Below are 25,838 nucleotides of genomic sequence, written 5' to 3'. Positions count from 1 at the left end.
ATGCCTCGTTTCTGCCATACTACTGGGAAAAATTCATTCTTTAGCAATCAGTGGTTTCCCCATGCTGTAAGGAATAAGTGACCACATGGGTTACAATGGTAGCCCCAAATGAGGTTGTCATTTTAGTGTTTATAGCCATCTTTCTCTCTCTATGATAAGCTACTTCTGTAAGTACCATCTAAGAGGAATCATTGAGTAGTTACCATGAGTAATTACTTTGATCACATCCCTTTTGCTTATGGAAAGACATGAAGCAGTAAATGGGTAGGTATGGAAGGGTGCGTCATTGAAAGTCAATGGGATCACTGATTTATTTGATTGTAAGCTCTTTGTAAGAAGAAAATTCTTTTTTTTTTAGGTTTTTGCAAGGCAAATGGGGTTAAGTGGCTTGCCTAATGCCACACAGCTAGATAATTATTAAGTGTCTGAGGTCAGATTTGAACTCAGGTACTCCTGACTTCAAGGCTGGTGCTCTATCCACTCTGCCACCTAGCTGCCCCGAAGAAAATTCGTGAGTTAATGAGAAGGGATAATAATTGTCTTTCTCCAGGCATAGTGGCAAAAATTTTAATCATGATTTAAGATTGAATACTTGCCATTGCCTAATAGGGAGAATTAGTTGGCCAAAGGTCAAAGGAAGCTTGACATAAGCAAGACCTGATCACAAGAAAGACCCAATTGATTTAGGAAAATCCAACCCATAAGAGAGAAGTTTATAAAATTTTAAGATGCCTCCATAAAATGAAGCTATTCTGGACTAATAAAAAAATTAAAACAAATCCATTCCAAGAGCACTGTCAAAGGATATTTTAACTCTGAGACTTTGATACTAATCTAGGTCTCAATGGTAGTTTTCTTATTTGTAAAAGAAAAAAGCAGAACTCAATAATGTTTAAGTTGCCTTCCAATTTTAGTTCTTAAAGATCCATGAGATCATTTTTTTTAGATACAAAAAGAAAAATAGTGCCAGACTTTTTTTTGTGACAAGATTTATTTAAAATATTTGACCAATTATTAAATTCAAATCAATTCAAATCAACAAATATCAAAAGAAAAGCATTTGTTATCTTTAAGGAATAGTTGTAGGAGTGCTGGGGATTCAAAGACAAGAAATGAAAAAAATCCCTCTATTCAAAGAGTTTACATCATACTACAAGACAGAATAGTGGGTGGTAGAGGGCCACATATACACATGCATAGATAAATACAATATAAGGGAAGTGAATGGGGCAAAGGAGAAATCAGACAGAGTATCCCAGGAATATTTGAGGATTTCGAGGGGAAAGAAAATAATAGATTTACTGAATCTGAGAAGTCTTTTGAATGGAAGCTATTGATTTTGAGATGCTGAGGAGATAATTTATATAAAATATTTTACAAACCTTAAAATGCTATAATATAATAATATTTATTGTCATTATTAGTTTTATTTCTTAGACTTACAAACTGTTTTTTAAAGGGGATTTTGTGACTAACACACCCTGTGGTGTCAGACAGGAAGTTCCCAGATTGTCTGGGTGTGGACAAAAAGTCAGAGAAATGAAGTCTCCCAAAGGGACCATTCAGGCTAAGTAAGATGCATTGATACAAGGGACACATATCATTAAATTGCTATTTAACCACTTCATATCTCTCTAAGGAGATGGTAAATTTCTTGAAGAACCTATCCTTCCCTACCAAAATACCTAACAGTTATGAGATAATAGTGAGCTCTAATAATAATCCACCTATCGCTTACACTTCCAGGTTGTGTCCCCTTGATAATCAATGACTACTCTCAGGATAATAGAGGTAATACTTTGGAGCTAATTTTCCAATATTGTACTACCTAAGTCCCCATTGGTGTATTTTCCATTAACAATCAGTCAGTTGATTTAATTTGTCTTTATCAAAGGCATTTGCTAAAAGGTTATAATAAAAATAATTGGTATAAAACATTACCCTCAGAAACCTGTAGTTCACCCTCCCATAAATATACAGAATGAGAAAAGTTAGCTCAAACTTAAAGTACAGTAATAGTGAGTGCATGTGTAAGACATGTGTATCAAAGGGTAATCCACAACCTCTACTCCTGGAAGTCCTTTTGCCCTTTGTATTATATTCACGTAGATTCTCTTGGGCACAGATCTCTACCGGGTGGACATCTCAGCCCAACTTGCAATATATATTTCTTTCTTGAGTACAGAGCTGGCATTTCTGTCATGATTCACACATTATATTCTCTAAAGCTTCCTCCTTCTTTGGGTGACTATATTTCTATAGCTATTAAATATTTTCTCTCTTCAGCAAATTGGTTAGGGGGTATCTGGATTTTTTTTATCCATTTCTCCAGTCTAGGAAAGTTCTCTGAGGTCTTGAGGAAGATCTAACATTCTCAGCCATTAGTCAAAATTGGTTCAAAGCAAAAGCATCTATTAAGATGGCATAGCAAGAACAGAAGTTTAAAATATAACTTCTTCATATATATATTTAGGTTTTTTGCAAGGCAAATGGGGTTAAGTGGCTTGCCCAAGGCCACACAGCTAGGTAATTATTAAGTGTCTGAGACCGGACTTGAACCCAGGTACTCCTGACTCCAGCACTGGTGCTTTATCCACTGCGCCATCTAGCTGCCCCTAAAAAATAACTTCTGAGAAGAGTAAAGTACACTAAAGATCATATATAGTTAATATATGGGGCCAAGGCAACTTCAGTATTGCAAGTCCCTGATAGTCTCTTTTCCTCAAAGAAAATTTCTCACTCTATTACCAGGTGAACATTGTGTTTCTTATAGGAGATTCTCTCTTATTATTCTTTGAAACTTGACTTGTCTGCCAGGTCCAGTACCTCTTGAATTCATGGATCTCTCTCTTCTCTGCATCCAGAGGTCTTTTCCCTTGTAGCTGCTTTCTATTTTGAATGTGGATTGCTTCTCACAATCTCAAGAGTGGGTGTCTCTCTTCTATCCAACTCAAACTGCTTGATTATCCAACCTTCTCCCTGAGGAATATGCTGTCTCTCATTTGATGATTATTTTTGGTGAGTATACAATAATCAAAATAGGGAGGGTAGGAGAGACAAAATCCTCTCCTTTTCCCCTTACTTTCCTCCAGTATTGCCACACTCCACAAAATTGTCCCCTGTATCATAAGCCTCTAACTCTCAAATTGTCCAGTATTGACTAACTTACCAATTTAGAGGATTCTAGTTAGTCACTCTTAAGTTAATGAAGTCAATCCCAAGGTCCCTTTTCACTTTGCTCAGAGATAAATTTTCACTTTTCATAATGGGGAAACTATTAATACATCTTTACACTTTTAAAACATCCATACCTTGTTAACTCTGGATCTGGATCTGCCTAACTATGTAGACTGACCTGATGAGGGAAAAACAATTCCCTCAACAAACCTTTTTTTTTCATTTTAAATGAGATTCCTTCAAAAGATAGTTTTTGAAAGGGAACTAGTGCCTGGAAAGAGTTAACAATAGTGATTCATGCCTATCACTCATTGTGAGGAAATACATAAGGAATGACTTGCCTTGGCAATAGCCTTCAATTGGAAGATTATGACTTTAATTTAACATATCCTGCAGTATAGTGTGTAAAATATGTAGTTAACTGGGATCATTGTGAGATGAAAGAACATATGTGTTTATTTTAAATGACTTGTTGTAGTTTGTTTAAATCCAACATTCCTGGGCAATGAATATACTGGTGAATCACTAAAAGTGGGTGAAAGGTCAGCACAGTTGAAGAAAAATGAAAGTTAAAGGATTCTACTAAAGTCTAAATACAACTTTTTATTTTAGTGAAACACTATTATTGAAATGAAAATTTATTTTTCAAGATTAAGTTTTCTGATTGTGATTCCAAATAAAATTCTAACATCCCTCGAGTCTCTTTTATCCTAATTCCAGATAAGCAACATAAGCATTGGGTCCCTTGGATGCAATGTGGTTTGGAGAGCTTCATTCTGAAACAACTCTTCTGGGGAACTTAACATAGGCTTGCAATTTCTGGGGGTAGCAACGTTTTCAAGAGCAGTGTGGACTTTTTTAGTGGTGGAGGCAGAGTGGACCTCACCCCAAATATAGAGCTAATAAGCTTCCAGCATGGTCTAATGCCAATGCCATCAAAACAATTCTATCTCTTAACTTCTCCCATTTCTTCATTGTTTATCCTACTGATTACTAAGAACCTTAAATTTTCAATAATGGTTATTCTTTCTAGAAGAGGGGAGCATCAAGGGTACTTCTGATCACTATGATGAATTCCTTTATTGATCCATCACATGAACCTTTGTCTGAATGCCTCTAAGAGCACCTTATCATGTAATATAATTATACCTATTTGTTATACACTAATTGGATTACAGAGATTATTTTCTTGAAAATTAAGTAGTAGCTAATCAGCCTTCACTGACCATAAAAGCAAGTGGAAAGAAGAAGGAACCTGGGGGATTCTGTGCAGTTTCTCTCCCTCTTTATCCTTGCCCCAAGAGTTACTGGTTATTTTTGGCACAGACATATGGTGAATTAAATATGCTTGACGGGATAGCCCAAGAGAGCAGTTCCTGATCTTCAAACTGTTGGCTACCTATTTCCCTTTTTAATACAAGTTAAACAATAGGAACCTTGAGAGTGAATTTCCTCAACTCAAGAGATGTCAGTAGTCTGGGATCTAAGAGATTTTTTGCAGAGGTATTTGCCAGAATGCTGGCATATGTGCCCATTTCACTTCAGTGTAGGAATTCCTATGTTCAAGAGAATCCAAATTCTAGACTTTGAAAATTCCATATTCAGGAGAGAGAAGTGAATTTCCTAATGAAATCCAATGAGTGACTCCAGACACATTGATTCTAGAAAATGAAAAGAGAATTACAAATGTGACCTTCAAAATATTTTTACCTTCTTGGAAAAGTCTAAACCAGAAGGTAATGAGTCTATCATTAGTCTGGAAGGTTAGTATATGACCTTTTGGGAAAGAAAGTTTTCACCAAAATATTGAAATATTGCTCGAGTGGTTAATTTTCCTTTTAATGGGGGGGGGGGGGGAACTGCTGTTTATTGAATGCTTATATGTTCATTGTATCTCTTCATGGGAGACTATGAATTCTTACTATTGTTTGCATTTCTATTAAAAATAGCTGTCCTGTATTTGATATGTCCTATATCTTAAGAGTTTCTTCTATTGGGGCAACCTAAACATGAAGTATGCCTTAAGTATATTGGGAAATTTTCAGGGAGCAGCTCAAGTTGGAGCAATGACTCTAAGAAATTTAACCTTTTGGGAAAATTAATCTCAGGATTAAACCCATTCTTTGGAAAACTGAGGGACATGAGTTCCAATTCCTTTAGATTAATGACTTCTTATCACATTCCCACAATATCTGAATTCCCTCTTTCTACTTCTCAAGTCACTTAACACTACAATTTTCCCTTCCTCACAACTGTTCTTTTATTGTCTTTTTTTTTGGCAAGGCAATGGGATTAAGTGACCTACCCATGGTCATACAGCTAGATAATTATTAAGTGTCTGGGGGTCTGGGATCATATTTGAACTCAGGTCCTCCTGACTCCAGGGCCAGAGCTTATTCACTGCACCACCTAGCTTCCCCTCTCACAGCTGTTCTTTAAATATGATAAAGACCTGGACATAACTTTTCTTTGAGGGACTTGGTAAATCTGTAGATCCTGCATAGAGCTACTAGATTCCTAGGAATCTGAGAATCAGTAAAGATGCAGGACAAAGGAAAGTTAGCCTCCTAAGAAGGACTCATTTAAATGGAGGAAGGAAAGCAAATAGGTCTCAGTCTTCTTTCCCAGTTTCCCCCCAATAATAGTAAAAATGGAGGAGGTGAGAATAATTCACTACATGATATCCCCTTACAAGGGGTGATATAGGGAAGCTAGATGGAGCCTGGAAGTATTCAATAGACCCCAGGAAATTGGAAAAAGGTTGCCAAAGCTTGTTACTATGGTTATAGTTGATCTAGAGAATCTGATGAACTAGGAAATACAAACCTAGAATATGGAGTTGTTAAACTCATAATTGCCTTTTTTTTTGCCCTTGATTCCTATGACTAGACTAGTTCCTTTTCTCCCAATAAAGAATTCAGTTTCTTCACTGTCCTTCCCTAGAATTGCCTAAATGCTCCCTCATATTGTTACAGTTTGGTATGTACAAATCTGTTAGAGGACCCACATCCCAAGATAATTAATATTCACTGCTAAATTGATCATGAAATATTGACTGGTCCAGATAAGGCCATGGTGTCCCATTTGGGGGACAAAGGGAAAAGAAGCTAAGATTGATTTTCTATTAAAATAGTGACATGATAGGACTTAGAGGAATCCAGATTTCACTCAAATTAAAATTATAAAAAAAGAACTAGAAAATACGCTTATAAAGAAAAAAAGGAAAAATGGTTATAAGTTCCTCTGTCTAGTCCAGCACTATACAAGAAGATTGCCAGAAGCTTACAGATGCCCTTAGTGAAAACAAATAAGAAAGGCAAAAGTCATAGAGAGACAAGTTTGGAGAAATAACAGATGATAGAGCTAATCCAGTTCCCATCCAGTGCCAAGGTCAGGCAGCCCACACAGGAGCCTCCATAGGAGGTAGGACCAGAGCTGCATATGAGCAGCAAAATATCCAGGATTCTGCAGGAAGCCCGCCACATAATCCAGCTGGGGCCTCTTAAGGACACAGCAAAGGATGGAGTCATGTCCCAGCAGGACTTAATGCAAAGAGAAAAAAAAAGATAGAGAAGGGACTGAGGCTAAAAGGCTAAAACCTGCATCAAGCCATTAAGAAACAGATTTAGAGAAAAAAGAATTTCTGCAGAGAGCAGTGCCTTATCCTAGCCATCATGTGCAGGATGGCAGAGGAAGTGGCATAGATATAGATTGCAGAAGAGACAGGATAAATAAGAATCTGACCATCTTACCCAAGAGTGAATAGTGTATAGTTGAAATTGTTATTGTTCAGTTGTTTCAGTTGTTTCTGATTCACTATGACCCATTTAAGGTTTTCTTGACATAACTACTAGAGTAATTGGCCATTTTCGTCCATTTATAGATGAGGAAATTGAGGCAAACAGACTTAAGTGACTTGTCCGGGGTCATGTAACTAGTGACTATCTGGGACCAGATGAGTATTCCTGACTCCAAGTCTGGCACTCTATTCCTTGCATCATCTAATTACAAAATCCCTTAAAAAAACTGAGACTGGGGGTGGCTAGGTGGCACAGTGGATAGAACACCAACCCTGGAGTCAGGAGGACCTGGGTTCAAATACAGCCTCAGACAGTTAATAATTACCTAGCTATGTGGCCTTGGGCAAGCCACTTAACCCCATTACCTTGAAAAAAAAACCTAAAAAAAAACACCCAAAAGAAACTGAGAGTGGAGGTATGAATAAACAGAATAAAACATTGAATACAATAAAGAAATAATAAGACCAACACTTAATACCATATGCTGCAATGTATTCTAAATGGATATGTAGATTTAATATGAAAATTCACACTATTAATATTGAAAGGAAGCAAAAATGTCTTTCATAGATATGAGTAAGGAGATTTATTCTTAACCAAAGAAGGAATAGAAGGAAAATCTTCAATTAAAGAAGGCAGCTCAGTTTAGATCATCTCCATCCTCTTCTGATCACATTACTTTGGGACTTATATAACTTCACCACTTCCTCTGTTTAGCTTCCTTTTGTGTATTATCTACCCCAGAACTCTGTAAGCTCCTTGAGAGCAAGGACTGTCTTTTTGTTTTGTTTTTGTTTTGTATTTGTATTCCAAATGCTTAGCACACAGTGGCTGGCACATTCTCATTTTTGGTTAGTCATTGGTAGTGATCCCATTTTCCATAGCACACCACTGTTGTCCATGGGGGCTTTTGTGTCAAAAATACTGGGGTGGTTTGTCATTTCATCTTCCATTGGATTAAGACCATCAGAGTTTAAATGATTTACTACCATCACACAGCTAGTAAATGTCTAAGGTCAGATTTGGAATCAGGTCTTCCTGACTCCAGGCTCAGTTGCTCTATTCAGTGGCCATCTGGCTACCTTCCAGCACATAGCAGGTACTTAATAAATGTTTATTAACATTGAATTATAAAAGATAAAATAAATAACTTTAATTAAGTGAAATTAAAAAAACCTTTTGCACAGAGAATGTTAACACATCTAGGATAAGAATCTTTATATCAAATTTTTCTGTTAATGATTTGTTATGGAAGATATATAAACAATCACTAGGCACTTATACAGCTGGTAGTTTCCCCCAAATAGATGTGGTCAAAAATTTGAACAAATATTTCTAAAAAGTAGTTACAAAGTATTCACACCCAACAAAACTCCAAATCAGTAATAAAAAAAGAAATGCAAAAAATATAAATATTCAATGCTAGAAGGGGATATGGAATAATAGGTCCACCAATTTGTTGTTGAAAGGGTCCTATTATACAAATAAAGTGACTGACATGTCCATATTTTTTGAACCACCATTAATGGATTTATACTCCAAGAAAGTCATTGATAAGAAGAAAATTTCTATTTATATAAAAATGTTTGTAGTAGCATTTTTTGTGTGTGTGATAGCAAAGAACTGGAAACACAATAGATGCCCAACTGTTGTGAATGGAATGGCTAAACAAATTGTGGTATATGAATGTAACGGAGTATTTACTCGGCTGTGAGAAAAGAGATGTGAAAGCATGGAAAGATCTACGTGAACTTTTGAAAAGTGAAGTAAGCAGGGTCAGGAAAGCTATATACTCAGTGGTTACAACAATGTAAATGGAAAGACCAACCACTACAAAACAATCAAAAGTGAATGCTGCAAAATTATTAAGTATAACTTCATGTACAAGTATAACTCAAATGAAGAAATATTACCCTAATCCCACATACCTCTTCATGGAGGTAAAGTTCCACAGATGTTTTATATTGCACATATTTTGGGTTTTTTCCCCATGCACTGATTTTTGTTCTAATTTTTCCTCTTTATTCTCTCTCTCTCTCTCTCTCTCTCTCTCTCTCTCTCTCTCTCTGTCTCTCTGTCTTTAAAAATACTACTTGATGGAATAACTCCATAAAAAGAAGATGGAGAGGGTTACTAGGAAAATCTTTGAAAATATGTAAAAAACAAATGATGCCAATAAAAATTTATTTAAACAAAAAAAATGCAAAGTGTTGAGGAAATTAAAAGAAAGAAGTTCAGAAGAAGAGCCTAACTCCATAAAAGTTTCAAGTAGACTGTCAGAGAAAAGAATGATTTGAACCCAAGGATTACAAAAGTATATAAAAATAATGAAGAAAGGGACAAACAATTAAAGAAGACTCCTAGAGGAAAATAATTAGCTTAGAACAGAAGATGGAGAGCCATATAAAAGTAATGTATACCCAGAGAAATAGAAGATACTCAGAACTCAGTAAGTCCATGATACATCAAGAAATGTTAGCACAAACCCAGAATATTTAAGGTTTACAAGAAAATTGTATCTATATGTTATCAAAATACCTAATTTGGAAAATAAACCAAGAAGATTAGAGTCATCAGGCTCTCTAAAAACTGATCTAAAACAAAACCTGAATGAGACATTTCATGAAAATATAAGTGAAAACTGACCAGCTCTTAGAACGGGGGGTCAAAGTGAAAATATCTCCTAGTCACATAAGTATAAAGGAAGTCCTAGAGGAGGGAGGAGTCAGTTTCTCTTCATTTACATACTGATACCCATGGCTAATAGGCAAAGGATCTGGGCCCAAATGAATCTAAGTTATATCCTTACTGAATATTTTTTCCAAATTACTATTACATGAACTTCACTTTGTTAAATGTTAGATGGTCTATGAATGACTCATTCTATTCCAATGATGAGCCTGAACAACCTGAAAAACCTTAGTTAGGCCTCCATCAATTCTTCCAGCATACAGTACTATGTCCTGAGTGGTAGAATCAAACACAAATAGAAATGGAGACCACTAAATCATACATGAGTATACCTGAAGGCTACATATTGACTTAGGAAATTATACATGTTTTATATAGATATATCTATATTCATACATTTAATTAATACATTAATATAAATGTAAGAACATAGAATACAATAACATTAACATCAGATGGGAACTACATTTTAAACTGTTAGAGGATGTCTGTGGGAGTGTTGACACAGTCCACAGTCACATATTGGACAGACCTATAGAAGAAGGATCCTAATATGCTGAATAGAACCCTCTGAAGAAAATTCATGGGAAGACATGAAGAGAAAACAAATTTTGTGGTGGAGTGGTTTACAAAACTTACCTTTGAATTTTGGTGGTGTGACAAAATATTTCACAAGTTCAGCTGAGTATTAAATATTGGAAAAGGAAAAACTCAGAATTATGTGTCATGGTCAATATTTTCTTATTTATATGGAAAAATAACAAGTCAGGATAACAATATCCATTATGTCTAGCTATGGCAAGGACATTATAGCTCCTACCTATCCCTGTCCCCAGTCTTGGCAGAAAGATTCCAAAGGTTTTCTAAAGGATCTTCAATCACTTTATGTGTGACTATGTGTTTATTTCCACATGGCTTTATTCAATTTGATGTTCACAGGTTAGAATTACTTTTCTGCTAGGAACAATAGTCATTTAATCTCAAAGATTTAATTGTTAGAAGACAGACAGAAAGAAAGGAAGAAAAGAATGAAAACTACTAAAAGATAACCTCTCCTTTGTATATAATACAGGACTCATCCTTATAACAATGAAATAAAATTTAGCTGCAGGGCAGCTAATGAATGATAAAGCCCAGAGATACTAAAAGTATACAAGTAGATCAGATGACCCCCAAAGAATTGTAAGATACAAAAGAGTTGGCAGGTAGTAAGACCTGGAGGACTTTAGGAGATAGAAGCAAGGAAAATAGTAAAAACCTGGTGATCCCGTGGGAAAGAATAAAATTTTTGTTCTATTTTCTCCAGGCCTATATGAGGTCAAAAAAAGGCAAGAAAAGAGAAGTCCTGGTTTGAGAGGTGGGAGCAACAAAGCAAAAATGAAGTAAGGTGTCCTTGGGAGTTGTATATATGGCACTTTGGAGTGGCTTTTCCCTTTTTTAGGGCAATTTAGTGAGGTACCCCATGTGTAAGAGGTGCAGTGGAGCTTCATTGCTCATAGATAATGGGTAGTGGGGAGACTAATGAATGGATATGCTTATGCTAGAATCACAGCCTGAAGTATCAGCACCCCATGGAAGATTAGTGTTTCCTGGGCTTGGCTCATGTTTGCCTCAAGGGTTTAATCTCAGTTAAATATAGGGATTATATAAATCATGTGTCTCTGCTTATAGACATTTCTGTTTAAGGGAAGCCTATGTTTCCCTCAGAGTATGATCACAATATGGCTCTCTTTCTTATAGGATTTCCAAATGGGGTCTATGTCTACTTCCCAACTAGCACCTCTTCTGAAGCAGGAATGTGTCCTTAATTTCTTCCTATTAGTTTTTATCAAGTAAGTATTTGTCAGTCATTTGGTTGTCTTGTTTATAATTGGATAAAAATCATATATGATAATGGGGGAGGAGGTATAAACTCAAATGGGAGGTAAATAATGCCTACTTTTGGTTGTACCTGGGAGTGCTATATCTCCCCCTCACTCCCTGTCTCTTCTTGTCCTATCTGATAAGGGAAATAGGGTGGGAGTAGGTAACAAGCATCGCTCCTCTTCTGAGTTCCACTGTCTTATTTTGAAGGAAGGAAGAAGAGAGCTAATGTCTAGAAATCAGACTCAGTTTAACCCCTATCTTTTCTTCCTACTCACTTTCTACTTTCCTCTTCTTGAAGGCTGAACTTTTACTTTCCTCTTCTTGGAAACTTCCAAAGAGAATTTTTAATAGATGTCACCAAACTGGTGAATTCTGGAGTCGTTTTTTTAAAATTCCCCTTTTGTAATTTGATGTACTCATAGGAGACAGGGGAGGGGAGCCTGGGAGGCCCAAATAATATCTACTGCCTTCTCCTCAGTCATTGTGCTTTCTTCCATCCAAAGCATTGCTTCTTTTTTCCTCTTTCCTCCATCCCCTGCTCTGAAATAATTGACATTCCAGAGCTGTCAGTTGATCCATGTCTAATTATTTTGAATTCTTAGAGGCGAAAGAAGTTATAGCCAAGAGAAGAGGGTGGTTGATCCAAGAGAAGCACAATGCTTTCAAAACTTAGACTAGGTCAATGGCAGGACATTTCCTATTTAAGTAGATAATTGAACTTTTACTTTTCTAGATGCATAGAAGAAAGGATTGGGAGAGAGAGTTAGTGATGCCAGTAGTGGGCATAGGCTATAGTTAATGTTATGCTTCATGTGTATTTCATGCTGTTGGCAATGCAATGGGAAATAAAGAGTCTATGGTATTAATGTTTTAAATCTAGAAGCTAGAAGTTCTTTGGATTTGACTCTTAGTTCAGTTCCAGATTTGTTCTTTGGCTTGTTAAAATTTTCTGTACTTCTCATTCTTCCTTGGAAAACAGGGGAAAGGATGTATTTCTGAATTAATATTATAGGACTAAAATAACTTTAAATTTTGTTTCTAGTGTTATCTTAGCTCTTTTGAGGGTCTTCCTGATTCATAACTACTCTCTTGTTGACCTTTTCCATTCTTGGTCAACCTTGGTCACAACCTCTCATAATCTAAATCTTTCCATCCCTTCTCTCTGGCATTTATGTTAGAGCTAACAAGAACTATAGAGTTGGCACAATGGACAGAATATTGGGCTTGGAATCATGAAGATTCATCTTCATGAATTCAAATCTGACTTCAGATATTTACTAGCTGTGTGATCCTGGACAAGTCACTTAATCCTGTTTGCCTCAATTTCTTCATCTGTAAAATGAGCTACTGTAGGAAATGGTAAAGATACTCCAAGATCTTTGCCAAGAAAACCCCTGATAAGGTCACAAAGAACTGAGCACAACAAAAAATGAGAATAAAAGTGGTTTGCCTTCATTTGACAGGTGAGAAAACTGAGACCCAGTGACATGAAGTGAGTTTCCAGAGTCATAGTGACAATTCTAAATTTAGTGACATAACTGTGTTTAGAACCATGTCTTCCAAATTCCAAGTGTAACACAGTCTTACTACATCATGTTGCCTCTCAATGTGTTATTCTGAACCCTGCCTACTTGATAATCCTTATTGAGAATGACAAGTTGCCAACTATTGATCTGTTAATATATTATATATTAATATATTTATGGAATTGGTAAGTTAATCTAAAAGTGGCTCTAATTATGGAATTTAAGACATTATATATACCATTGTAACTGACTTCAGGGAGCAGAGAGATCTTAAATCATAGTTTCTAGCTTATTCCACCTGGCTACCTGAGCATTTACAAGTAGAGTAATGAAAGATCATTTGTCAAAAAGATGTTCACAAAGGGTTTTGATGTATGATTGAGTGAGAGTTGATAGTGCAGGTTATTTATGTTTTAGAACTGTCTTCTTTAGTCTTTTCAAAATACTTCAATCTCATCTATCAAACAGGAATTATTTATCCTATGTAAAAACTGACATTATGATTTATGTATCAAATTTGGAGTCAGTCAATAATCATTTGTTAAGTACTAAGGACAAAAAGAAAGACAAAAGAAGGAATGAACTTTTTTTTGTCTCAACATAGAGATGTAGAATCAATTTTATTCTGGTAAAATATGAGATATTTTATTTATTTATTTTTTGGTTTATTTATTTTTTGCAAGGCAATGGGGTTAAATGACTTGCTTAAGGTCACACAGTTAGGTAAATATTATGTGCCTGAGGCTGAATTTGAACTCAGATATTCTTGACTCCAGGACCAGTGCCCTATCCACTGCACCATCTAGCTACCTTAAGTATTTTATCTTTAAGACTGTATTGCAGACTTCTGGCCAAGATGGTAGAGAGAAGACAGGCACAGTTCTAAAATCTCCTGATCTTCCCCCAATATGATATGAAACAAACCTCTTAACAGAATTCCGATTCATAAAACCCATAAAGAAAAACAAGAAGAAAGAACACCTACCTTAGGATTTGTCTTCTGCGGTCCTGGGTGAGTCCAGGTGCAGAGGGCAGACTCTGCTGGCAGCACAAGACCAGGAGAGCCTGGGAGCCTGGATTAGCTGCAGATTAGTATGATTAGCTGCAGAGCTGGAGCCTGAGAGCCTGAGGGTCCTAGAACTAGACCCACTTGATCAGCGGTGGGGCTAGTGCATGGTCAACCACAGGGGCTTGGGGCAACTGGGGGAGCAGAGGCATCAGTATTGGTGTTGAGGCTAAGGGAGAGGGTCTTAATCAAGGTCACAAACACTCCAGAGAAAGCAACCAGCACCCCTTACTGGTCAGCCAGAGATATTACACTCAGTGAGCATATCCTCTACCACCCCCTACTGGCCAGCTGGAGATATTACATTCAGTGAGTAAAGCCTCGATGGATCCCAACACCAAATCTCTGTGAACCAGCCCCTCCCCAACTCAAGGTCTTAGTAAAATGAAGAAAGGTCAGCGGAAAAGAGAGTCCACAGAAAAATTCTTGGAAGGAAAAGCCCCAACTCAGAGAGATCTAGAACCTCTGAGGAGAATATGATCTGGTCTCCAGCACAGAAAGACTTTCTTTAAGAAATAAGGAAGGAGTTTAAAAATCAATTGGAAAATTTGGGAAAAGAAACCCAAGAGAAGATGAACACCTTGCAACAAGAAAACAAATCATTGGAAAATACAATTGGATAAATACAAAATGAGAATAATTCTCTCAGATCCTCAATTGGGGAAATGCAAAAAAGAAAATAATTCTCTCAAAACCCCAATTGGTCAAATGGAAAGCTCTTTCAAAAATAGAACTGACCAATTGGAAATGGAGTTGCAAAAGGTAAATGAAGAAAACTATTCTCTAACAAAAGAATGGAGTCTGTGGAAACTAATGACTTCAATGAGACAGCAAGAGCCTGGTAAAAAAAAAACCCCAAAAATAGAAGATAATGTAAAATACCTCATCAGCAAAACCACTGACCTCAAAAATAGATTGAAGAGGGACAACCTGAGAATTAATGGTCTTCCTGAAAACACTGAAGGAAAAAAAAGCCTAGACTGAATATTACAGGATTTAGTGATGGAAAAATGCCCTGATATCATGGAACCAGAGGGCAAAATAATTATTGAAAGAATACATCACTCCCCTCCAGAAAGAGATCCTAAGGAATATTGTGGCCAAATTCCAGAACTATCAGATAAAAGAGAAAATCCTGCAAGCAGCCAGAAAGAAACAATTTAGATACCAAGGAGCCACAGTAAAGGTTATGCAGGACCTGGCTGCATCAACATTAAGGGATCAAAGGGCCTGGAACAAGATATTCTGAAGAGTAAGGGAACTTGGAATGCAGCCAAGAATCCACTGTCTGGCAAGCTGAGCCTTCTCTTTCAGGGGAAAAGATGGACATTTAACTAAATGGAAGACTTCCAACCATTCCTGATGAAAAAACCGGAGCTAAATAGAAAATTCAGACATCAAACAGGAGGTTCAAGAGACACATGAAAAGGTTTAAAAAAGGGAGGGGGTAAAGAAAAAGAAACTGCTATCCAATAAGATGAAACTGACTATATCTCATCATGGAGAAAAGAGTCTCAAAATTCTTAAGAATTGTAACTCTATCAAAGAGAATATACTTAGCCAGAAATGATGGACACTCATGACTTATCCATGAGACAGCTACCCAATGGGATGAAACTGGAAATATCCCTACTTGGGAGAAAGACTCTAATAATTCTCAAGAACTGTAACTCTATTATAGAGAATATACTTATCCAGAAGTCATGCATACTCAGATAGAATCATTTAAATAGAATGATTTAAAAAAACTTCTTTCTTAAAAAGGGGGACAGGAAGGAGATGGGAGGAGGGAAGGGATTGAATGGGGTAAAACTCATTACATTAAGAGGTACAAAAGACATATAGTAATAGAGGAGAAGAAGGGAGGAGATGAGAAACACCTACATTTTCCTCTCATCAGACTTGGCTTAAAGTTAACTTACACACACACTCAATTAATTTAAAAAAACTTCTTACCTTTAAAGTATTAAAAAGGGAAAAGGGGAGGGGGGCTCAAGACAGGGAGGGGGGCTCGAGACAGGGAGGGGGAGTAAAAGGGAAAGTAACAGAAGGAAGGGAAGGGAAAAGGGAAAAAGGGAAAGGGGAAAGAAAGGGAAGTGGGAGGATATAGGAGGGCAAACACACTGAAGGGAGTGGGATTCAGAAACAAAATACTGGGGAATAGGGATAAAGGGAAAAAAGGGAAAATACAAACAGAGGGAAGATAGCATGGAAGGAAATAAAGAGTTAGTAATTATAACTTTGAATGTAAATGGGACGAACGCTCCCTTAAAATGTAAGCGAATAGCAGAATGGATTAAAAACCAGAATCCTCCTACAATATGCTGCTTACAAGAAACTCATTTGAAGCAGAGAGATACATATAGAGTAAAGGCAAAAGTTTGGCGCAAAATATATTTTGCTTCAGCTGAAGTGAAAAAAGCAGGGATAGCAATCCTTCTCTCGGACAAAGCAGTTGCAAAAATAGATAGCATTAAAAGAGATGAGGAAGGAAACTATATTCTCCTAAAAGGTACCATAGATAATAAAGTGATTTCAATATTGAATATATATGCACCCAATGGGATAGAATCCAAATTCTTAGAGGAGAAATTGAATGAACTACAGGAAGACATAGACAGCAAAACTCTACTAGTGGGAGACCTCAACCTCTCTCTCTCAGATTTAGGTAAACTGAATCATAAAATAAAAAAGAAAGAAGTTAAGGAGGTAAATAGATTGTTATAAAACCTAGATATGATAGATTTATGGGGGAAATTGAATGGGGATAGAAAAGAATATACCTTTTTCTCTGCAGTACATGTCATATACAAAAAGTGACCATGTACTAGGGCATAAAAACCTAATAATCAATTGGAGAAAGGCAGAAATAGTGAATACATCTTTCTCAGATCACAATGAAATGAAAATCATATACAATATTGGGCCAGGGAATATATAGACCCAGAACTATTTGGAAACTGAATAACCTCATTTTAAAGAATGAGTGGACCAAACAACAAATTATAGAAAGAATTAATTATTTTATGCTAGATAATGATAATAATGAAACAACATACCAAAATCTATGGGATTCATTCAAAGCAGTTGTCAGGGGATATATTATATCTTTAAATGCTTACATGAATAAATTAGAGAAAGAGGAAATCAATGAACTAAATATGCAACTAAAAAAATTAGAGAAAGAGCAAAGTAAAAAATCTCAATTTAATACCAAATTGGAAATTCTAAAAATGAAAGGAGAAATTAATAAAATCGAAAAGGAAAAACTATTGAATTAATAAATAAAACCAAGAGTTGGTTTTATAAAAAAACCAATAAAATTGGTAAACCTCTGGTCAATTTGATTTAAAAAAAGAAAGAAGAAAACCAAATTGCTAGTATCATAAATGAAAAAGGTGAATTCATCATCAATGAGGAGGAAATTAAAGTAATAATTTGGAATTATTTTTGCCCAACTTTATGCCCATAAATTTGACAATCTAGGTGAAATGGACAAATATTTACAAAAATATAAGTTGCCCAGGTTAAATGAAGAGGAGATTAAATACCTAAACAACCCTATCTCAGAAAAAGAAATTCAACAAGCCATCATTGAACTCCCTAAGAAAAAATCTTCAGGTCCTGATGGATTCACAAGTAAATTCTATCAAACATTTAAGGCAAAATTGGTTCCAATTCTATAAAAACTCTTTGGAAAAATAGGGGAAGATGGAACTCTGCCTAACTGTTTCTATGACACCAATATGGTGCTGATACCTAAACCAGAAAGAGTTAAAATAGAGAAAGAAAATTATAGCCCTATCTCTCTGATGAATATAGATGCAAAAATCTTAAATAAAATCTTAGCAAAATGATTACAACAAGTTATCACTAGGATAATGCATTTTGACCAAGGAGGATTTATCCCAAGAATGCAGGGTTGGTTCAATATTAGGAAAACTGTTAGTATAATTAATTATATCAACAACAAACCCATCAGAAATTATATACTTACATCAATAGATGCTGAAAAAGCTTTTGACAAAATACAACACCCATTCTTACTAAAAACACTAGAGAGTGTAGGAATAAATGAACTGTTCCTTAGAATAATAAGCAGTATCTATCTGAAACCATCAACGACCATTATATGCAATGGTGAGAGGCTAGAGGCATTCCCAATAAGATCAGGGGTGAAGCAACAATGCCCATTATCACTACTACTATTCAATATTGTATTAGAAATATTAACTTCAACAATATGAGAAGAAAAAGAAATTGAAGGAATTAGAATTGGGAATGAAGAGACAAAACTCTCACTCTTTGTAGATGACATGATGGGATACCTAGAAAATCCCAAGAAATCATCCAAAAAACTACTGGAAACAATTAGCAATTTTAGCAAAGTCACAGGAGGATATAAAACAAACCATCATAAATCCTCAACTTTTCCATATATGACTAGCAAGATACAGCAGGAAGAGCTAGAAAGAGAAATCACATTCAAAGTAACCTCAAACAATTTAAAATACCTGGGAGTCTATTTGCCAAGGCAGACTCAGAAACTTTGAAAACAATTACAAAACGCTTCTCACACAAATTAAATCAGATTTAAATAACTGGGCAAACATCAACTGCTCATGGATAGGTTGAGCTAATATAATAAAAATGACAATTCTACCAAAATTAAACTACTTGTTTAGTGCCCTACTAATCAAAATTCAAAAATATTAATGAGTTAGAAAAATTTATAAGTGAAGTTATATGGAGAAATAAAAAGTCAAGAATTTCCAGGGATTCAAGGAAAAAAGTGCAAAAGAAGGGGGCTTAGCCCTACCTTATCTAAAATTATAAAGCATCAGACATCAAAACTGTCTCATATTGGCTAAGAAATAGAGTGGTGGACCAGTGGAATAGATTAGGTACAATAGCAGGAAATGATTAATCTGTTATTTGGGATAAAAACTGTCTCTTTGATAAAAACTGCTTGGATAATTAGAAGTTAGTATGGAAGAAACTTAGATTAGACCAACACCTCACACCTTATACCAAGACAAGGTCAAAATGGATACAGGATTTGGACATAAAAAACAATATTATAAGCAAACTGGAAGATCAAGGTATAGTTTACCTGTCAGATCTATGGAAAAGGAAGCAGTTTATGACTAAGGAAGAGATGGAGAAAATCACTGAAAACAAACTAGATGATTTTGGTTACATTAAATTAAAAAGCTTTTGCACAGACAAAACCACTGTAACTAAGACCAAAAGAAATGAAATAAAGTGGGAAACAGTCTTTACAACTAATGTTTCTGACAAAAGACTAGTTTCTAAATTATACAGAGAACTGAGTCAAATTTTTTTTTAAAAAAAATAAAGCCATTCCTCAATTGACAAATGGTCAAAGGATATGCAAAGGCAATTTACAAATGAGGAGATCAAAGAAATCCATAGTCATATGAAAAATTGCTCTAAATCACTACTTACTAGAGAAATGAAAAATTAAAGTTTCTCTGAGGTATCACCTCACATCTCTCAGACTGGCCAATATGACCAGAAAGGACAATGATCATTGTTGGAAGGGTTGTGGGAAATCTGGGACACTATTACATTGTTGGTGGAGCTGTGAACTCATTCACCCTTTCTGGAGAGAATTTATAACTATGCCCAAAGGGCAACAAAAATGTGCAGACCCTTTGATCCAGCAATACCACAACTGGGTCTATACCCTGAAGATATTATGAAAAAGGGTAAAAAACATCAGTTGTACAAAAATATTCACAGCAGCCCTATTTGTGGTGTCAAAGAATTGGAAATCAGGTAAATGTACTTCAATTGGGAAATGGCTTAACAAACTGTGGTATATGTATGTCAAGGAACACTATCATTCTATTAGAAACCAGGAGAGATGGGAATTCAGGGAAGCCTGGAGGGATTTGCATGAACTGATGCTGGGTGAGATGAGCAGAACCAGAAAAACACTGTACACCCTAACAGCAACATGGGGGTGATGTTCAACTTTGAAGGACTTGCTCATTCCATCACTGTAACAATCAGGGACAAATTGGGACTGTCTGCAATGGAGAATGTCATCTGTATCCAGAGAAAGTACTGTGGAGTTTAAACAAAGGCCAAGGACTATTGCCTTTAATTTAGGAAAAAACCCTGATGTCTTATTATGTAATCTTGCTATCTTGTTTTTCTTCCTTAAAATATGATTTTTCTCTCTCATCACATTCAATTTGGATAATTGACTTCTGTGGGTGGGGGGGGAGGGAAATAAGATGAGGGGAAAAATTGTAAAACTCAAAACAAATAAAATCTTTATAATAAAAAAAAGACTATCACAACTATACAATTAGTAAATAACGATTTGGACTGAGCAGTCTTCTATCAAGTGTTTAGGTTTCCTATTCCAGAGTATTTTATTCATGATATTGAATACAGGATAAACTGCTCCAACTATAATATTTAGAACCCCAAATAATAGAGGTTTCCCCCCATAAATTTTATCATTTAAAAAAATTCATAGTTAACAAATGTTCATTTTCTCTCATATTTAGACTCAAAGAAAAAAGAAGAGAAATAAAACTCTTAAACAAAGATGTATAAGCAAGCAAACCAAATGTCCACATTGGCCACATCAAAGAAATATTTGTCTCATTCTGTATCTTGTGTCCATCAACCTTCTATGAAAAGATAGATAGCATGTTTTATCATCGGACTTCTGGAATTATGATTGATCATTACACTGATCAGAATTCTCAAGTCTTTTAAAATTACTTCTCTTTTATCATATTGTTCTTTCTATAAATTGTTCTATTGTTTCTGTTCATTCACTATGCATCAGTGTACATGTCTTTCCAGATTTCTCTGAAACCATCTCCTTCATCACTTGTTTTTAACACAATAGTGTTCCATCCTATTTATGTGCCATACCTTGTTCATTTATTCCTGAATTTAGGCACACCACTTCAGATTTTTATATTTTTCTACCTCAAAAAGACTCACAAATATTTTTGTAAATCCTTAAGTTTATTTGTTTTGCTTAGGATTAATCCTTCTCTTAGGGCAACTGGATGGTTAGTGTGTAAACTGTCAGGACTTGGAATGTGAGGAAATACTTGAGATCAAATTCAGCCTCAGACATTTATTAGATGTATGACTCTGGGCAAGTCATTTAATCCTTTTTGCCTCTGTTTCCTCTTCTGTAAAATAAATTAGAGGAGAGAATGACAAACCACTCCAATCTCTTTGTCAAGAAAACCCCAAAATGGGGTCACAAAGTTGTATACAACTGAAATGATTAAATAAAACAATAAAAAATCCCTGCCTCTAGTTACCTTTTCTCTTTTCTCTCATTTTTCTCCTATTTTGCTATTGTGAAAGGTCAAAAGGGGAACCCTTGGTAAAAAGGAAGATGACACTATAAATGGAAGTAAATGTAAAGCTATTTATTAAAGGAAGGAACCACGAACTGGATCCAAGCATGACTCCAGCAGTGGGTACTTGGGGGAGAGCAAGTCTTTTTATAAGGTATTGGATATAGGAGGCAGGGTGGTATGGTTTCTATAGGGACTGGGAATCCTGGGGTCTCCATGGAATTTTTTTTTGTTTGGGGGTTCATCAAGGTGAGAAATGTGCATTGTTTGGAGTTTCTATGGAGGCTAGGGTTCATGTCATTAGGAAAGGATAATCAATGGGGCTTTACTGGATAACAATAAAATTCAGGCCTGAATCGAACAGATTGAATTATATTTTTTTCTATCCAATTGTTAATGTGTATTTTTCCCTCAGATCAATACAGATAAAAGTAAGGTTCAAATGTCAACTGCTTCCCCTATCCTCTACTATATTTTTTTATATAGTTGTATACCTAATCACCATGATTTAACCTTCTTTTCCCTTCTTCTTCCTCCAACATCCTCTTCCCTTCCTTTTCCATTTTATTTCACAATCATTAAGACATAACAGATTTACAATCTTCTGTCTATCTTCAAGAAAATTTTTCATCAAAGACATATATCTCCCCATATTAGAATATAAGCAGTTTATCCTTGTTTAGTCCTTTATCATTTTTCATTTGTATTTCCCTTTACTATTTGTGTTGTTTCTCTTAATTCTAGTGTTTGAACTTCAAGGTTTCTTTGTAGCTCTTTTTTTGGGGGGGGTGGTATGTCTCTATTTTATTAGAGATTCCTTTTTCACCTTACTGCATTATACTTAATTTTGCTGGGTAAGTAATTGTTGACTTTTACTGTATTTCCCCCCAAATAAGACTGGGACTTATATCAATTTTTGCTGTAAAAGACACATTCGGGCTTATTTCCAGGGGATGTCTTTTTTTTTTTCATGGCAACAATCTATATTTTTTCATGTACAAAAATCTACATTTATTCAAAAAAAGTCATATCATCTTCTTCTGGAACATTTTCATAACTCTCCAAACCTTAAATTCCAGTCTGAATTTCTTATGACTCCTTATGATTCCCTAATCCCTCATGTATAGTAATAGAGCTCTCCTTAAATGAACACTTCTTCTCCATATAGCCTGTTCATAGTGAATTGGAAACAATTCACTGTCAGTAATTTTATTCCATGAAATCTTCATCCAAGTCATGACCTCTTGCAGGTTAGGCTTCACAAAGTTTCCATGCTGATTTCTCTCCACTCTATTTTCAATATGGTTATTGATTTCATGTGCAAATAGTCCTTGAATGGCTTGCTTATTTTAATAACAAAGGTCTGGAGATATTATTGGGAGCTCCAGTTATTGGGAGCCATTATTTGATCTATTCTCCCTGCAAGGACATTCTTCAAGTCTTTAGCTGGTCAAATCCCAGACTATCAGACCTCTTTGGCCAGCCTGCAAAACAAGTGGCAGCATTAAATCAATCCACTTCTTTCTAAATTATTGTGTGCAGTTTCAAGAATATAAATGCCTGAAATATGTTAAATCTTATTTTTCTTGTCCTTAATGGTTATTAGAGGTGGGGCTTTCTTTCTATCTAGATGTTAATAAATATTCATGTTATTTTTGAGTTGTGTCTATACTGTGATTAGTCATTTGGCAATAAGTTTTGAGTTCATTTATTTACTTAGGTATTTGCCTCTCATCCAAAGGGACTCATTTGGGTATTTACAAATACTTAATTATAATTTATGCTATCATTCTTTTGTGTAATAATATCAATCATATTATTTATTTATATTTAATTATATTTTAATATTATTATTTTATAATTCAATATGTCCATCTTGTGTTGCAATGAACAAACTAAATGCATCTGTCTAGCTAATGATTTTAACTAGTTAAATGATTAAGGATTTATATATATATATATGACATATAAGACTGGGGATAGGACTTATATTATGAGCATACTGAAAAATTCACACAAGAGGTTATTTTTGGGAAATATGGTATGCTTATGTCTCTTGCCTTTTGGAATACCTTATTCCAAGTTCTTTGTTCCTTAAAGATAATAACTGCTAAACCTTGCATTATCTTGATTGTGACTTTTGGCAATTAAATTCTTTTTTACTGACTGCTTTCATTATTTTTTCTTTGATTTAGAAACTCTCAATTTGTCTCTAATGTTCCTGGAATGTTTTATTTTGGGATTTTTAAGGAGATTATTGCTGGATTCTGTTTCTACTCTGCTCTTTGATTCTAAGTGATCTAAGTAACTTTATTTCAAGATTTCTTAAAATATTATATCTAGATTGTTAGCCTATATATAATAACATTAAGATGGTCTGATGATTATTATGAAACTATTAAGATATTTTTATCTTCAATCTCTTTCCTAGGTTAGTTGTTTTTGCTCTGAGATACTTTTCATTTTCTTCTATTTTTTCTGTCTTTTGAATCTGTTTTATTATTTGGGGTTGCTTCATGGAGTCATTTCTTCTACTTGATCCATTCTAATTTTCAGAGATTTATTGCTTTAGGTCAAAGTTTTGTACCTTTTCTGTCAAGCTGATAATTTCCCTTTCCAGTTCTTTCTTCTATTCCACTTTTTTCTTTAGAACTTTCATTTCATCGATAGAAACATTTTAAAACTTTTTTTGCAACTCATAGCTTCATCTCTTCTAGTTATTCTAATTGAATGTACCCCCAAAGCTGTTTTTTTACTTTGGAGTTTTGCTTATATTTTTTGAATTAATTTTCTTCTAGGTTTATGTATTGAGCAAACCTGTCAAATAGCTTTTATGATGAGATTCTGTTATTTTTTGTTGTTCATTCTTCCAGCCTACCTCCTGACTTTAGATTTTATTTTATAACTGAATTCTATGCACTTCTGTAAAGAAACTCTGATCTGGTCCTATTGTTGCTGTCTTGGTAGTTTTGAGTTTTCTGTATAACAGAATCTCAGGAATAGCCCAGGCTCAAGACCTATAATACTTCAGCATTCCTAAGGTGGTCTAGTCAGGGGAAAGTCTGACTGTTGCCCTTTGCCCCCTTCAACCTCATTCATCTGAGATCTGCAAATTCCTGGGAAGACAAGACAGCATAGGTCTCCTCATTAATCCTTCCTATTACCTAGAACATGATAGTAGATAATAAAGCTATCAATTTGTACCTGACTCCATGGTGTCCTATATGGCTCTGGGACCTCTTCTTGTTCCCAGTTTACAACCAATCCTAAATAATTCACTCTCTGCCAGACCCATTTACAGAATTCATAGACCTCTCTATCTGCCTTCCTATGCTAACATTGGCATGAAAAATGACTCACTGTGACTTTTTTCTTGAATTTCTCTATCTGGATTTGACCTGCCATTTTCTAGAATTCTTTGGAAGAGTTTTGAGGGAGAATTTCTTACAACATTGTTTTTAACAAGTTGCCTCCTCAGTTCATCAATTTTGAGTCATATATGTCCTCAGAAGTTGCTAGAAGAGTTTAGTGCACACTGTAAGCAATAGTACCCTTAGATCAGGCATGGGGTACAACTGCTACTATATAAGTATAAAATATTTTAGATCTGTAGGGTTCCAGAAAATGTATAAAGAGTGTAAATAAGTCATATAATAAAAGGAAAGACTATAATTAAGTTGTAGACAATTTGTTGATATGAAAAAGACAAAGCCTTAAAACCTAGAGATTTTTTTCAGATTACAGATGTATGAATTGACTATGGCCTCACATTTTGAAAGACTTTCTATACTGTAGGAGACATTTCAAGGAGAGAAGGAAAATGGACCAAAAAATGTAAAGTATTTTTAAATGAGCAAAATTTAAGAATATTTTAAAAACAACCTTGAAAACCTTCCACTCTAATCAGAGGCATTAGCAAGAGGACAATAGGTGTCTTATAGAATTTCTCATTTTCAAAAATCCTTGAGTTTGTCTTGACAAGGCTATGGCTGCAAGTTAGGAGATAATTATAAATTCTCTAAATTTTTATTAAGCAATATGAGGAAGTTAGATATATACCTAGGAAATAAATTTGAAAATAATAAGAATGAAAATTCTTTGTGTTTTATAGGATAATTCTGGATTCATTCTCTGAGAGCTAGGAAGACTATGTTTCCCTTTAATGATTCCAGTGAGAGTCATCTGTCTTTTAATATTATTGGTTTGATTTCCCATTCTAATGTTCCTGGCATTATTATTACTATTATTATTATTATTATTATTTGTTTTTGCAAGTCAATGAGTTTAAGTGACTTTCCCAAAGTCACACAGCTAGATAATTAATAAGTGTCTGAGGCTAGATTTAAAC

The sequence above is a fragment of the Macrotis lagotis genome, chromosome 1, assembly GCF_037893015.1.
Source record: "Macrotis lagotis isolate mMagLag1 chromosome 1, bilby.v1.9.chrom.fasta, whole genome shotgun sequence".
NCBI lineage: Eukaryota > Metazoa > Chordata > Mammalia > Peramelemorphia > Peramelidae > Macrotis > Macrotis lagotis.
Note: the sequence above shows the minus strand (reverse complement) of the source record.